A 14818-nucleotide genomic window follows, 5' to 3' on the forward strand; every position below is an offset into this window, starting at 1 on the left:
CACTTATGGGTGGGTTACATGGTAGCTTGACTACACATATATTCCGCAGGCTATTGAGTTTGTCTAGCTGTGGGCATGACAATTATGTGCATGCATTCCGTGTATCTGGTTATATTCCGAGTGTTCAACGGGTAATTTGGCGAAGTATTCGTTGATGATCCCAATGAGAAAAACCATTGGTGAGTATGTCTTTGAGTTATGTTACAAGTTGTACAGGTATGTACACTAAACTTATGTGTGATGCCTTGACATGTGATGATCTATGATGTATATAGTATTTGGTGAATATTATGAAAATGACATGATTTGGAATAAGTCCTTGATTCTTGATGACATTGAGATTATGGATTTATGCTTATGAAGCATAATTATGTGTTCTTACCATTATGAATAAAATGATATTGTATGGATTTGGGGAATAAGAGTAATGAATGAGTAAATTTAGCCTTGGCAGTTTTGGGTTACTGCAGTGGTGTAAATTTGGAAATTCACCATAAATTATAGAAATTGAATTAGGGGCTGAATAAAATAAGAGGTTAAAGCCCAATGAGTTTAGTTTCACATAGAAGAAACGGTATATGCAATCAAACTTATATTATGAGATATTTAAATTGTTGTGAGATAGAGTCTGAATGACTTCGTGATCCCCTGTTCCGATTTGAGAAAATCATTAAAAATTGTATAAAAATAATTATTTCTTGTAATTTATATTATTAAAATCCTTAGTGAATCTATTCTCTATAAAGATAGACAAAAGCATTATCCGAATTCTGTACTATGAGAAATAGAATCTTTAGTGAAGAGAGGTCAGAACTATTGGACAGCAAAATAGGGGAAATTTTAATGAATAAAATGTACTAATTGGCTAAACCAAAAATTCTGGAAATTTTATGGGAGAAAGGTATATGAGTCTAGTTTCAAAGAAAATTAATGAAACTTAATTTGGAGTCTCGTATCTCTAGATATAAACTAATTAGTAAATGTAACTTGGTAAAACAACTTAACCTGAACAAGAGTAAATTGTACGATTATGATGTTTTACCTAAAAAAAAACATGTGGATAATTTTTTATTAACTTCATATGGACTTACTAAGCGTAAAGCTCACCCCTCCTCTCTACTTCTTCAGTTTTGGCAGGTCGGCTTGGGGTTGGAGATCGTCAGAGGCAAAATCACACTATGAAGTTATCATTTTTGGGAGAATTAATTCAAATATTAGAAATATCAAGTGAGTGGCATGTATAGGAAGTTGGTTTGTGATATGTATTATTATTATGACTTTGACCATACGTATCGGTCTGCATTGAGCCATTGTATATGATCATGAGATGTGTCCTTATCCATTATGGTTTGTAAGTTTAATTAATCATGCTATGTCCTATGTTTTGATGTGATGATATAGTTAGCTTTGTTTGTTATGCATGATTGGTAATACATCAGATAAGTTAAATGCAGGCCAGTGGATCATGAATTAAATGGAAATGAGTAATGTTGCCTTGAATATGGATGTTTAATGGAAAAATTGGTAACTACATTATGATGGTATAAAATGTGAATAAGATTTAGCATGTCTAGTTCTAGTTAGTGTAAGAATGTATATTATATACAGGATGGTAAGCAAATATGTTTAAAGTGAATGACATGTTATTGCATGATTATGGATGTGTAAGTTCTCATTTATGCCATGTTATGTGTCTTTAAATATGAGTCTATGCATGTGTTTGAAAAGTTTTGAATTAAATGAAATTTTATGGCCCAGTTTTCGTCTATATGTATGGTTAAGTCTGGTAATGCCTCGTACCCTGTTCCGGCCTTGGATACGGGTAAGGGGTGTTACAGTCATTGGTCTGACTTCACCAATACCAAATTGCCTAAACAAAAACATAAACATCAAGTTTATACTTTCTCCCAAATCAGATAGTGTCATACCACAATAAGAATCTCCAATGTTACAAGGTATGATAAAACTCCTTAGATTTTTCATTTTTTTGGGGCAGCTTGTTATGTAGGAATGCACTACACTCTTTTTTTAATGTCATTGTCTCAAATTCCCCCAATCTTCTTTTCTTAGAGAGGATGTCCTTCATGAATTTGACATAATTCAATATTTTCTCTAGAGCTTCCACAAGTGGGATATTGATATGAAGTTGTTTAAGCACATCCAAGAACTTCTTGAATTAAAGCTCTTGTTTCTGTTTCTAGAGTCGTTGAAGATAAATAGGTGGTGGGGTTTTAATTTTTTCCTATCTACCTTCTTATATTAAAACTACTTTCTGGGTCTTAGGTACAAAATTCTCCATTACGGGAACAAACTTTTGTACTATAAGAATTCCAACATCGGTTTGAATTTCCTCATTGTTCTGAGCATTAACAGGCTTGCCTTCAGTTTCAATATTTTTGGGTTCCAACATCTTCCCACTCCTTAAGGTAAAGACTTTGCAATGTTCCTTACCCAAATTCCTCGGGTTTTCAATATTGTTTGGAAAAGCACCTTAGGATTGGTTTCTAAGCTCATTGGCTAGCTATCCCACTTGATTTTCCAAGTTATTCGATGTTGTTGTTGGCCTTAGATCAATGTTGCTTGGCCTTGACTCAAGGAACCATTTTTCGCTATGTATGCCTTCAACAAATTCTTGAGACTACTTAAAGGTTTAGTTGGTGGAGGTTTTTGAACTTGTTGAGAGTATTCCGGTTGATAGCTTGGTCTTGCTGGCATATGAGAGTTACTTGGACCAGCCCATTGATTGCCCTGAGAAAAAAATGAATGGTTTGGCCATGAAGAATTATACTAATTCAACTGCGGACCACTCCAATTCTAATTCTCTATGTAATAGATTGACTTTAGATTTGATGGGCAATTCTCTAAAACATGACAATCTCCACAATATACAGAAGAGATAATCTCAAACTAGTTCAACTACAGATCTATCATGTTACCATTGAAACCATTAACAATTATGTTTTTAAGCATAAAAAACATAGAATATACCTGGGCTGCCACGAAGTAAGTGTATCAACTTCGTGTACTCTTGTCACCCTTATTCTTGTGGTTGTTCGATTAGTCAGACACTGATAATTGTTGCTAGAAATCCTTTCAAGAATTTTGTATGCCTCATTGTATGATTTTGAAAGAAGGGCTATATTAGTTTAATCATCTACCATAATTCTTGTATGAGCATTGAGACCATTGTTGAAGGTCTCCAACTAAATACAGTACAGAATACCATGGTGACAGCATTTTTATAATAACTGCTTGAACTGTTCTCATGCCTCCTATAGAGATTCATTATCAAGTTGTTGAAATGTAGTGATCTCATTCTAAACTTTGACATTCTTAGTGGAAAGAAAACATTTCATCAAGAATCTTTCAGCCAATTCTTGCCATGTGATTATAGAGTCGGGCGATAAGGAATTCAACCATGTTCATGCTCTATCTCTCAACGAGTATGTAAACAACTTCAAACATAAAGCATCTTTGGTCACTCTGACCAATTTGAAGGAGTCACTCACCTCTGTGAATAATCGAAGATGAATGAATGGATATTCAGCAGGCATCCCACTAAATTGGCCCTCCATTTGTAACATTTGGATCATCGTTGGCTTTAATTTGAACTGCAGTGCCTCAATTTCAAGCCTCACAATACCCAGATTGAGTTCATTGAAAAGAGACACAATATATTGAAAGATGAAACAGTCTTTATCATCAGCAATAATGACCAAATTTTGAGCATTAGCAACTAGATTTCTTTGATCTTGTTGTATAGGATTCATTTCTTCAGCTTATATCTAAGTCGCTTGTCATCATCTTCTCTTAAAGGTACGTTCAATTTCAAGATCGACTAGAAGTAAATCAATAATTTGGTCCACATTCATAAACAATTGGTATCTGAAGATTCACAAGAAACTAAAGTGAGAATAACACAAGTTAAACCAAATTGAAAGGTAATTAACTTCACAAACAATGACTAAGACAGCCCACAACAACAATGCCAAAAACTTGTTGCGAAATTATCTAATGATGTGTGAATGTACACAACCATCAACAAGTAATAAAGTAGTAAGTATGGAGTTATCACTTCCATAGGGACTGTAATATCCCTATAACGGGCCTAGAAGTTTTAAGTATATTTTTCGGGTTCAGAGCCTAGATTAAGGAATTTATTAGGTTAATAGTAATTTTTTTAATGTAATTTAGGAGGTCAATTTCATCTAAATTCGATTAAAAAATAATCCAAAAAATAAAAATATTTTTGGAAAATTAATTTTAAAGTAATTAAATAATTATTAGTGAAAATAGTTAACTTGGGTTGAAAAAGAATTTTAAAATCATTTTTATTGGGTGTTAATTTGAGTTAAATTTAAATATTAACTAAATTGGATTTAATTTAAAAATAAGGGAAATTTTAGAGTATTTATTTGGCAAATAAACCTTTAAATTTGGAATTTTGGAGGGAAATGATAAATTGGTAAAGAAGGGAAATGTGGGAGTGACCATTGGGTAAATTTCCTAATTTTTAAATTTCTGGTAGGTTGTTTTAGTTTTAAACACAATGCATCTAGCCTACTTTTCACATAATTTACATTAGATTAGGGAGCTATAAAATTCGATTTCTTTGCATGGTTTTAAATATCTATCATCAAAGAATAGATTCAATAAATTTCCTTATCAAAAGACTCTCTTTTCACCTGAAATTATTCACAAAAGTAGCCAAAAATATGCTGAAAATTTTCAAGATTCTTGAATCAAGATTTTCAATCAAAGGATTTAACACGAATCGAAGGTAATTATTATTTCTAAACTTATTTTTATGATGATTAGAAGCATATTTACATGATTTGAGTGATAATTACATGATTTTTTTATCAATGTCATCTTCTTCAAAAGCTTAAGGTGCTTTAATGGTGGATCTTGAATCTTAAGAGGAAATCCACAAATCAACGGATGTTCCAACTTAAAATTGATCTACTAAAAGGTCTTTTTATCTTATTTATCAATATTAAACATGTTTTGTAAGGTAATTTAAAGAAATTTGAATTTCATCATCTTCATGAATCAAATTTCTGGATTTTTGTGAAAATGATTTAAATGTGAAATTGATGCTTAGTATATGTTTATTTGGTCTAGCATTGATGTTTGAAAGTGATTAAGAGGGCTAGAGTGATAGATTTTGTGAGGAATCGAGTTTTTGACTTGATGATACAAATTCAGTAAGGTGACTATGAGTGAGAACTTTGTGTAGCCTAGTTGATAAGAATATGTGTTTTATTATATCTTTTGAAATGTGGTAATATCTATTTTATCTCTATTGAAGCTCCGAATCTTGAAGAGGATCGAGCTAATTGGAATTAAAGCTTGGATTTGCTTGGTTATGGTTGAGTTAGTTGTTCGGTGAGTGTTATTAAAGGGCAATTTGGTAAATTGACCCTTACTTATGCTTAATTGGATGATTATTTACTGATTGCAAATATTTAATTGAGTTTTGGTTGGTTAATTTTGCAAAATTATTTATATATGTTTAAGTAATGAAATTTTTGTTAAGTGTTGGTAAGTGGCATTTAGTGATTTTATGTGCTTGATTTAATTGATTATAATGGTGAACTAAGCAAGCATGCTGGAGATTTTGGTTCATGGTATGTTAATATTTCAATTGATAAATGAACATTTATAATTTGTAATTGGTATGATAGATTTAATTTTATGTTAAAATGGCTATGTTACATGATAAACACATGCATTTTGGCACTTTAAATTGAGCACATTACTAACTAAAATTATTTTATGATTGATTGGTTATATTGGCATTATAGCATGGTGGATCTTTGGATATAGTTGGCATGTCATAGGATTTCTGAGTACTTACCATATTGATATGTTATTTGTAAGCAATGAGGCTCTAGGTGGATTGATTTGGAGTAGGTAAGGGAGTGTTGAGCTTATGCTCCACTCAATGGGACTAATTTGAGGTGATATAAGGCGAGCGTGTAGCCTCGGCCCGCTCAACCCTGGACTAATTCTTATTTTGATTGGGAGTAAGGAGACCCGTTTATCTGATGTATGATCATCCGATTAATCCATGATTGAATATGCCAATATAAATGTATGAAATGTTATATGCTAAACTGATGATTATATGCCATGATTAATTATGATTTTTGATACATGGTTGAGCATATGACATTGAACTATTATGAATTGATATTGTGATTGAAAATTTGTATTTGATTGGTTTTAATTTAAGCATAATTTGGGTGCTAATTTACTCGTCGTTTTATTAACATTCACAAGCTTTTTAAGCTCATACCCTCACATTCGGGTACTTAACCGATGGGATTGAGGAGTTGAGGAGCCAAGCAAGAGAGTTCCAAGAGATTAAGGCTTGGTAGAGATTTAGTTACACATTTTAGAGATGTTAATCGAGTATTGTGGAACTTTCAGGACTTAGTTTAGTTTTGGATGGCTTTATAATATCATATATGCATGTTTTAGTTTGATTATTGAATAATTTACGATATATTGTTGCTTGATAACATGGTGTGTGATGCATGATGTTTACACTAACCATTGTTTAAATGAAGCTTCCATGGAGTGCTTTACTAGCGACTAAGGTACGTTACTTGTTTGAATTAACCAGTGGGTGATATACATGAAATTGAATGTTTAATTCTATTTAATTGAGGCTTAATTAGTGTCAATAAATTCAATTGAAGGTGTATGAATATGTATGATATTTAATTGTAGTTAAATCGGGTTTAATTGGCCATTAAAATACTCAAAATCGGGTTTAAAATCAAAATTTTTTGGACAAAAAAATGTAATAGACTGTTAGGGGTTTGAATTCTAGTCTTTTTAAATTGGTTCTCTAGTTCGTTTAAATTACAAATTAGACCTGTAAATTACTAAGTGTAATTAGAGCCTTAAATGATAAGGAAACTTGACAAAATTTTAGGATTAGACTTGTAATTGATAAAATTTGTTAGAAACACACTCAATTTAATATTCGGGTATAGTAATCTGTTAGAAACACACTCAATTTAATATTCATGTATAGTATTGATAGTTTGAAATTGTCATGATTTAGTCCTTAATGATAAAACTTGAATTGGACATAGAAAATAAACTCGGATTAAGCTAAAATTTTTAAGGCTTACTTAAATTGACTAAAAGAGGGTTGGTAAGTGTATAGATCTAAAATCAGGTTAGTTTAACTATAAGTGGTAAAATGAAAAAAATGCCCTTAGGTTAATTTACTTATAAAAAGTTTAAAATTGGTTCACAAATTGCTTCAGCATTAATAAATAGCTAATAAATGGATAAGATTGAGGTCTTATAAGGTCGAGGTGTGTCTTGGGAGGTCGTTAGCCTGAGAGTCACTTAGATTGCTAATATAACGCAAGCCAGTTTGTCCTTATCAAGTTTGAGGTGTCATAGGGACTATATAAGTAAGCCAATAATTGCAAAATTAGTTATTAACAATTTGGTAAGTAATAAAGATTTGGTTGTGAGGATTTAATTAAGGAATTAGACTAAATTAAACTAAGTAAGCAAAGAAAATTAAAATGTTAACACAGAATGTAAGCAAGAAATACTAACAAAAGTTTTAATCATAATTACATGAAAGTCAAGAATAATTATTTCCTTTAACTTAGAATTATTAAAAACAATGCTAAAGAATGTTACGATGATCTCGTGGCAAATTGGTGATTTACTAACCCAAAATCTACAAGTTGTAGGTTGATTGTGTCTGTTTAACGTTTTTGTTTCTTTTACACATGTCTATGTCTAATTAACTTCAGGGCTACATATTCAAGAATCATACCTAAAGGTTGTGCAAGGTAACAACATTTATCGATATTATTACTAATTCGATTATCAAGAAATCAAACATGCACCATTCAAGTAGTATGTCCATTAGTTATCATCTTTTCAGATCAATAAATTAATTCATAGACTTACCCATGTTATTGATGCATTAGAAAGCATGATCATGATAATACTTGAATGAGTAAAGTACCAAATGCACAGAACATCTTCAGCAAAGCATTAATAACTAAAAATAAGGAATCATAATTATTCTAGCGTTAATAAAATTAAGCCATAATAATTAAATTGGAAAATAGGGAAATAAGGTACAATCATGTTTATCAACACAAAAGAAAGTAATAGACAAAGGAAGGAAAACTGGAAAGCCGATCTTGATGTTTCTCCGTGGCACTTGTCACGATTCTCCTTCTCCTTTCTCTTTCTCTTTGTGTCACTTTGAGCATTAATGCTCTTACTTTTTGCTAACTTCTCTTCTCTCAACTCTGTCTATTGCTTGCTCACTTTCTTGTGTTGTGTAGTGTCTTTTCCCTCAAGCATATGCCCCCTATTCATACTAGTTTGAGCCCCCTTGAATCCTTCTATTTTGGTGTCAGCCCCTTGATTTTGTCTCATGTAGGTTGATGGTTCCTTGATTTGGGAGAGAGGTTGCTTGATTTTTTTTCTATGGTTTATTTGGTGGTTTTTTTTATTTTCACTTTTACACAGTAGACTAAGTCTTTCTCATGCGTGTTGGAGTTGGCTAACTGTGCAACAGTTCGCATAGATGGCGAGCTAGAAAATGGTAGCTGACATTGCAAGCTATGGACTGCAAGCTTCATTCCTGCTAATAGTGAACATGCCACAGCCTACATATCTGGCGAACTGCCATAGTGCAAGTTGAGAACTGTAAAGTGTGAGCTCTATGTATACGACATGTGAATTGCGAGCTATATTCCAGTAAGAAGTGCTTGCGACCTTAGGACTATGGACTGCATGCTACGAGCTACCTTTCGTAAGCTGTGTACTACGAGCTTGTGAACTAAGATGCTTCGAACTGAGAGCTACGAGTTGGTGAAGTGCGAGCTATACATGTAGGCTGGTGAAGTGCAAGTTACACGTATGAGTTGAGCTCGCATCGGCGAGGTAATAACTATGAGTTGTATGTAGGCTAGCTATGAACTACGATGTATGCGAGCTAGCTTGTACCGTGAGCTGCAATGTGTGTGATCTATCTCCAAGCAATGCATATGATTTGCAAACAGAGGGCTTGCAGACTGGTTAAGTACAAGCTGAAGAGCTGTGAGCTCCATGTTGCGACTTTAGCATGTGAACAATGATGAAGAAATCATGTGTTTAACATATAAATCAACCAAAATAACAATTTTTCCCTATAATTATTTTAAAAAATAGAATTATAATATAAACTATTAAATTTGCTATTACCCTCTCATAATTTGAATGAATTATTAGTCTAAAAGTACCAAAGATAACTCTATATTCTAGAGTTATCAGTATACAATTACAATAACTAGTGATTCAAACATAAATTCTAAAAAACATATATAATTTAGATCAAAATTTTGTAATATTGGTTGAATAAGATTTGACTGGTGGATAGAGGTATCGATCCAAATAGAGGAGCTTAGACTAATTGACCCTCGAATCGATATGGACCGATTAAATTGAGCTACATATTGATTGAACTGATAGTTGAAGCAGTTTCCTCTTTTTATTGATTTTTATGATTTATTTAATCAAACTGAATAAATTGATTTAACCGAAAATCGATAATCTAATCAGTTTGACCATGTATCTTGTTCTCTAAATCTTAAGTTTTTATTTTCTTATCAAACTTTAAAACTCTTTTTAATTTTAATAATACTTTTTTAAAGAATTCAAGGTGAGAATATTTTGGCCAAGGTGATAATTAAAATACTCAAATAACTTTAGTTAAGTACGATAAATTAAGATTTGGTGAACTAAGAGAACGTATATTTTAAAATATTTTATATCATTTTTATATATTTTACAATAAAATTTAAATAAAAATTATTGTTTAATTTTATTTTGGATTGAACTGTATTAGCATGATAGTGAAAAATTAGATTGTCCAAGATTTATAATGGACTTGTTTCTAATAATTTGTTTTTCTCATGAATTTTTATTTATTTTTTTGATATAATGTCTACTTTGACTTATAAATTCTCCAAATCTTTAAAATAGAAGCAAATATGTGCTTAATCACGTTTAAATTCTGATAAGTCATAATTTATACATATTTTTACCCCATGCTTAGCACATTTTTGGATGAATTATCATTGGATTTGTGGAATTTGATGCTCCTAATCCTTTAATTTCATGTTTTATACTTAGGTGAGCATAGGTGAGTAAAAAGAGCGAGAATCGGGCAAAAAAAAGGAGAAAATAGGTCAACATGAGAAATCGACACGGCTTGGACTTCTGTACACAGGTAGACCACGCCCGTGTAGTTTCGGCAGACTCTAACACGGCCTGAACCTTCTTACACGGGTAGACCACACGCCCGTGGCTATTCAACAGACACAGTTTGAAGCACTTAAACACGGGCGTGTCACACGGGCGTATCTCTGTCACGCACAAGTCTAGTTCTAATCGGAAAAGGGCACTTTGGAGGATTATTAGGCATTCTAAAGCCTATTTAAATAGACTAGAGGAGGACTAAAGGAGACAAACAGAGTGGGAGGCAAAGAATTACTCGAAGAAAGCCGATTGATCCATCTCAGAAGATGGATTCTCCTTCAAGACTAAAGATTTCCCTTCAATTTCCTTTGAGATTTTTGGGTTTCTTTATGTTTTGTTATTATTATTCTTTTGGGATGTTTTCTTTTACACTTATGAACTAAATCCCCCCAATACCTAAAGGGAATGAAACCTAAGACGGATCTTGTTATTATTTTCTAAATTATATGATAAATATTTGATGTGTTCTTAATTATGAGTTCTTAATTCTTGCTTTAATATTCCAAGATGTTGATTCAAGTATTGATGTGCTTATTCAGAGGAGCAAAAGTCCCTGTCTAAGAGTATATCTAGCACAATTAAGCGGAGTTGATTGCACCCCTAGACATCGGGCGACATAATTTTGCCGGATTAGGGTGAAACCTAATAAGGGAATCCATAGATCGAGTTAATGCAACATTAGGGGTTTTAATTAGAAAGAGATTTCAATTAATCAACCTGGGGTTAGACGTTGTTAGTCTCAAGAGAGATAATAATATAACTTAGGGATTTCTATGGATCAAGTCAAGTGAATAAATCGTCTGATTCAGAGTCAAATAACAAGTGAAGTCTAGGTGGATGTTCCTTTAGGTATTGTCTAAATCAATCAGTTTTTCCCAAAAGTATTTTCCCAATTTTCTTCCTGTGCATTCTTAGTTTAGTTAATTAATTTAGATAAAACAAACCCCTTTATTTTTAGGCTAGATAATAAAAAGAGAGTTAATACTAGTACTTTTAGTTCCTGTGGGTTCGACATTCCGGTCTTGCTATAAGCTGTACTACTGTTCGATAGGTACGCTTGCCTTCATCGTGATAATAGTTAGTTTTCAAGTACGACCAATCATAAATATAAAACTTTTCACGAGACATTACATCAAGTTTTTGCCGCCATTGTTGGGGAACTAAAATAGTCGGAACACTTAATTTTTATTACTTTAGCCATTTATTTTATTGCAATTTAAATTTTATTTTTGTTTATATTACTAAAATTTCTTTTATATTCTTCTGGCAGGTTTTTATAGTTTATGACTAGAAGAAACCCGTCAGGACCATTACTTTTTGATAGTGAGATCGAACACACAGCTTGCAGAAATCGAAGAGAAATAAGGCGAAGCCTAAGATACATAGAGGAAGGGCAAGAGGACGATATTCCAACCACAACCGAAGAGATGGCTGAAAATCAAGAAAATCCGCTACCTCATTCGATTGCTGCTGATCCAGTAAATCAGAATCCTGCTCCACGCACTATGTATGTTTATGCTAAACCTAATTTAACAGGAACTGAGTCGAGTATAGTTAGGCCTGCTATTGCTGCAAATAATTTTGAACTGAAACCTAACACAATTCAAATGATACAACAGTTTGTTCAGTTTGATGGTTTGCAGGATGAGGATCCAAACACTCACTTAGCGAATTTTCTGGAATTCTGCGACACGTTTAAAATCAATAGTGTTTCTGATGATGCAATCCGTCTTCGTTTATTCACTTTTTCGTTGAGGAATAAGGCTAAATAGTGGTTGAACTCGTTACCATGAGGGTCAATCACTACTTGGGAACAAATGACCGAAAAGTTTTTACTTAAATATTTTCTGCCGACTAAAACGGCTAAATTGAGGAATGATATCTCTTCTTTTGTGCAGATGGATCTAGAAACACTCTATGGTGCATGGGAGAGATACAAGGATCTATTGAGAAGGTGCCCTCACCATGGGTTACCTCTATGGCTGTAGGTTCAGATGTTTCACAACGACGACGAAAGCAGCCGACATTTTTAACGTCAATTCGGTCACCATGCTCTCTAATCAGATAGAACTTTTGAATAGAAAAATTGATGGTTTACTTGGTTCGTCACAGGTTCACCCAGTAATGCAATGCAATACAAGTGGAGGTGGAACGAATAATTCAGAATACCCACCTATTGGCTACAACATGAACAACGAGCAACTAAATTATATGGGTAATAATCCTCGACCTCAAAATAATCCTTATAGTAACTCTTACAATGTAGGTTAGAGGAACCACCCAATTTCTCATGGGGAGGCCAAGGGAATCAGAGACCAGCACCCCCTCCAGGCTTCCAACAACAACCTTACCAGTAGGAGAGAAAGCCAAACCTTGAAAAGATGATGACAAAATTTATTTCAGTAGCAGAAATCCATTTTCAGAACACTAAACTTGCACTTAAAAATCAGTAAGCATCGATCCAAGGGTTTGAGAATCAAATTGGACAACTGGCTAAGATGATTTCAGAGAGACCACTAGGAAGTCTACCTAGTAACACTGAGCCCAACCAAAAAGAGCATGTCAAAGCAATTACACTAAGGAGTGGGAAAGTGTTAGCGGAATCTGAAAAGAAGCCATTATAAGAAGCTGAAAAAAACGAAAGAGAGGAGGTAAAAACCGAAAACAATGACAATCCAATGCCAAAGGAATATAAACCACCAATCCCATATCCAGAAAAGTTGAAGAAAGACAGCATGGATGCACAATTCGGTAAATTTCTTGAACTTTTTAAACAACTGCATATTAACTTACCTTTTGTTGAAGCTATATCGCAGATGCCTACATATGCAAAATTTTTAAAGGAGCTTCTAACAAAAAAAAGAAGTTTGAAGACTTATCTATAGTGGATCTTAATGAGGAGTGCTCGGCCATACTCCAAAACAAACTGCCAACCAAAATGAAAGATCCAAAAAGTTTTACTATTCCCTGCTTAATTGGTTGTTTGAATGTTGATAAGGCACTAGTTGATTTAGGCGCTAGAATTAATTTGATACCATATAAAATGTTTAAACAACTTGGTCTTAAGGAACCTAAACCCATTAAGATGAGTATTCAATTAGCTGATAGATCTGTTAAATATCCTAGGGGAATTATAGATGATGTACTTGTAAAAGTAGATAAATTTATATTTTCTGTTGATTTCATTGTGCTTGACATGGATGAGGATGTTGAAGTGCCTTTAATCTTAGGTAGTCCATTTTTGGCCACTACTAAGGCTATTATTGATGTGGGTGTTGGTAAACTGGTACTTAGAGTAGGTGACAAAGAGATTATTTTTAAAATTTATAATGCCATTTTTAAAATTTATAATGCCCTAAGATTTTCTAGAGAACAGGATGACTCGTGTTATTTATTGACTCTATTGATCATGCTACTCAAGATTCTTTTCAGGAAATCGTACATAAGGACACATTAGAATTGTGTCTTGCCAAAAGAGAGGGGTGGATAACGATTCTGAGATAGGAATTTAACTAAATTCCAATGAAACCTCCCCAAGACCAGCAGACTATGAGGGTATTAAGGTAAACAATGAACTTAAGCAAAAACCCTCTATTGAAGAACCTCCCAAACTGGAACTTAAAAAATTTCCAAATCACTTGGAATATGCATTCCTTGGAAGTAATTCTACATTACCGGTAATTATTGTGTCGAACTTGCAACCTAAGGAGAAAGAGGAATTACTCCAAGTATTAAGAGAGCATAAAAGGGCCATAGCTTGGAAAATTTTTGACATAAAAGAGATCAGCCCTTCTTTTTGCACCCACGAAATTTTAATGGAAGATGAATATAAGCCATGTGTGCAAGCCCAAACACAGCTGAACCCCAACATGAAGGAAGTTGTTAAAGCTGAGGTAATTAAACTCCTAGATGCTGGAATTATTTATCCTATTTTTGACAGTTCTTGGGTAAGTCCAGTGCAAGTTGTTCCTAAGAAAGGAGGCATGACTGTTGTAGCCAATGAGAAGAATGAATTAATCCTAACAAGGACAGTCATAGGTTGGAGAGTTTGCATTGACTATAGGAAGCTAAATGATGCCACGAGAAACGATCACTTCCCCCTTCCATTCATTGACCAAATGTTGGAAAGATTATCAGGGCACATGTACTACTGTTTTCTAGACGGACTCTCTGGCTATTTTCAAATCCCAATTGCTCCTGAAGATCAAGAAAAGATGACATTTACATGTCCATACGGTACGTGTGCTTATCGTAGAATGCCTTTTGGACTATGTAATGCTACTGCTACTTTTTAGCGCTGCATGATGGCCATTTTTGACGAGCTCGTAGAAGACATCATGGAGGTATTTATGGATGATTTCTTGGTTTTCGGTAACTCTTTCCATCTTTGCCTTAAAAATTTAAAACGAGTTCTAATAAGATGCGAGGAAACAAACCTTGTGCTTAACTGGGAAAAATGTCACTTTATGGTTCAAGAAGGTATTGTGTTAGGACATAAAATTTCTAGTAAAGGGATTGA

The 14818-nt window shown here is 33.4% G+C and overlaps 2 non-coding genes across 2 annotated transcripts; one reads left to right on the forward strand and one right to left on the reverse strand.

Moving 5' to 3' along the window:
- Positions 1-3219: 3219 nt before the first annotated feature.
- On the forward strand, positions 3220-3326 carry LOC121216321 (small nucleolar RNA R71). The gene has a single exon (XR_005912488.1). It is a non-coding gene; the product is annotated as a small nucleolar RNA R71 (small nucleolar RNA).
- Positions 3327-12164: 8838 nt separating this feature from the next.
- LOC121216828 (small nucleolar RNA R71) lies at positions 12165-12271 on the reverse strand. The gene has a single exon (XR_005913040.1). It is a non-coding gene; the product is annotated as a small nucleolar RNA R71 (small nucleolar RNA).
- Between the last annotated feature and the right edge of the window lie 2547 nt (positions 12272-14818).

The sequence above is a fragment of the Gossypium hirsutum genome, chromosome A02 (genome assembly GCF_007990345.1).
Source record: "Gossypium hirsutum isolate 1008001.06 chromosome A02, Gossypium_hirsutum_v2.1, whole genome shotgun sequence".
In the NCBI taxonomy this organism is placed as follows: domain Eukaryota; kingdom Viridiplantae; phylum Streptophyta; class Magnoliopsida; order Malvales; family Malvaceae; genus Gossypium; species Gossypium hirsutum.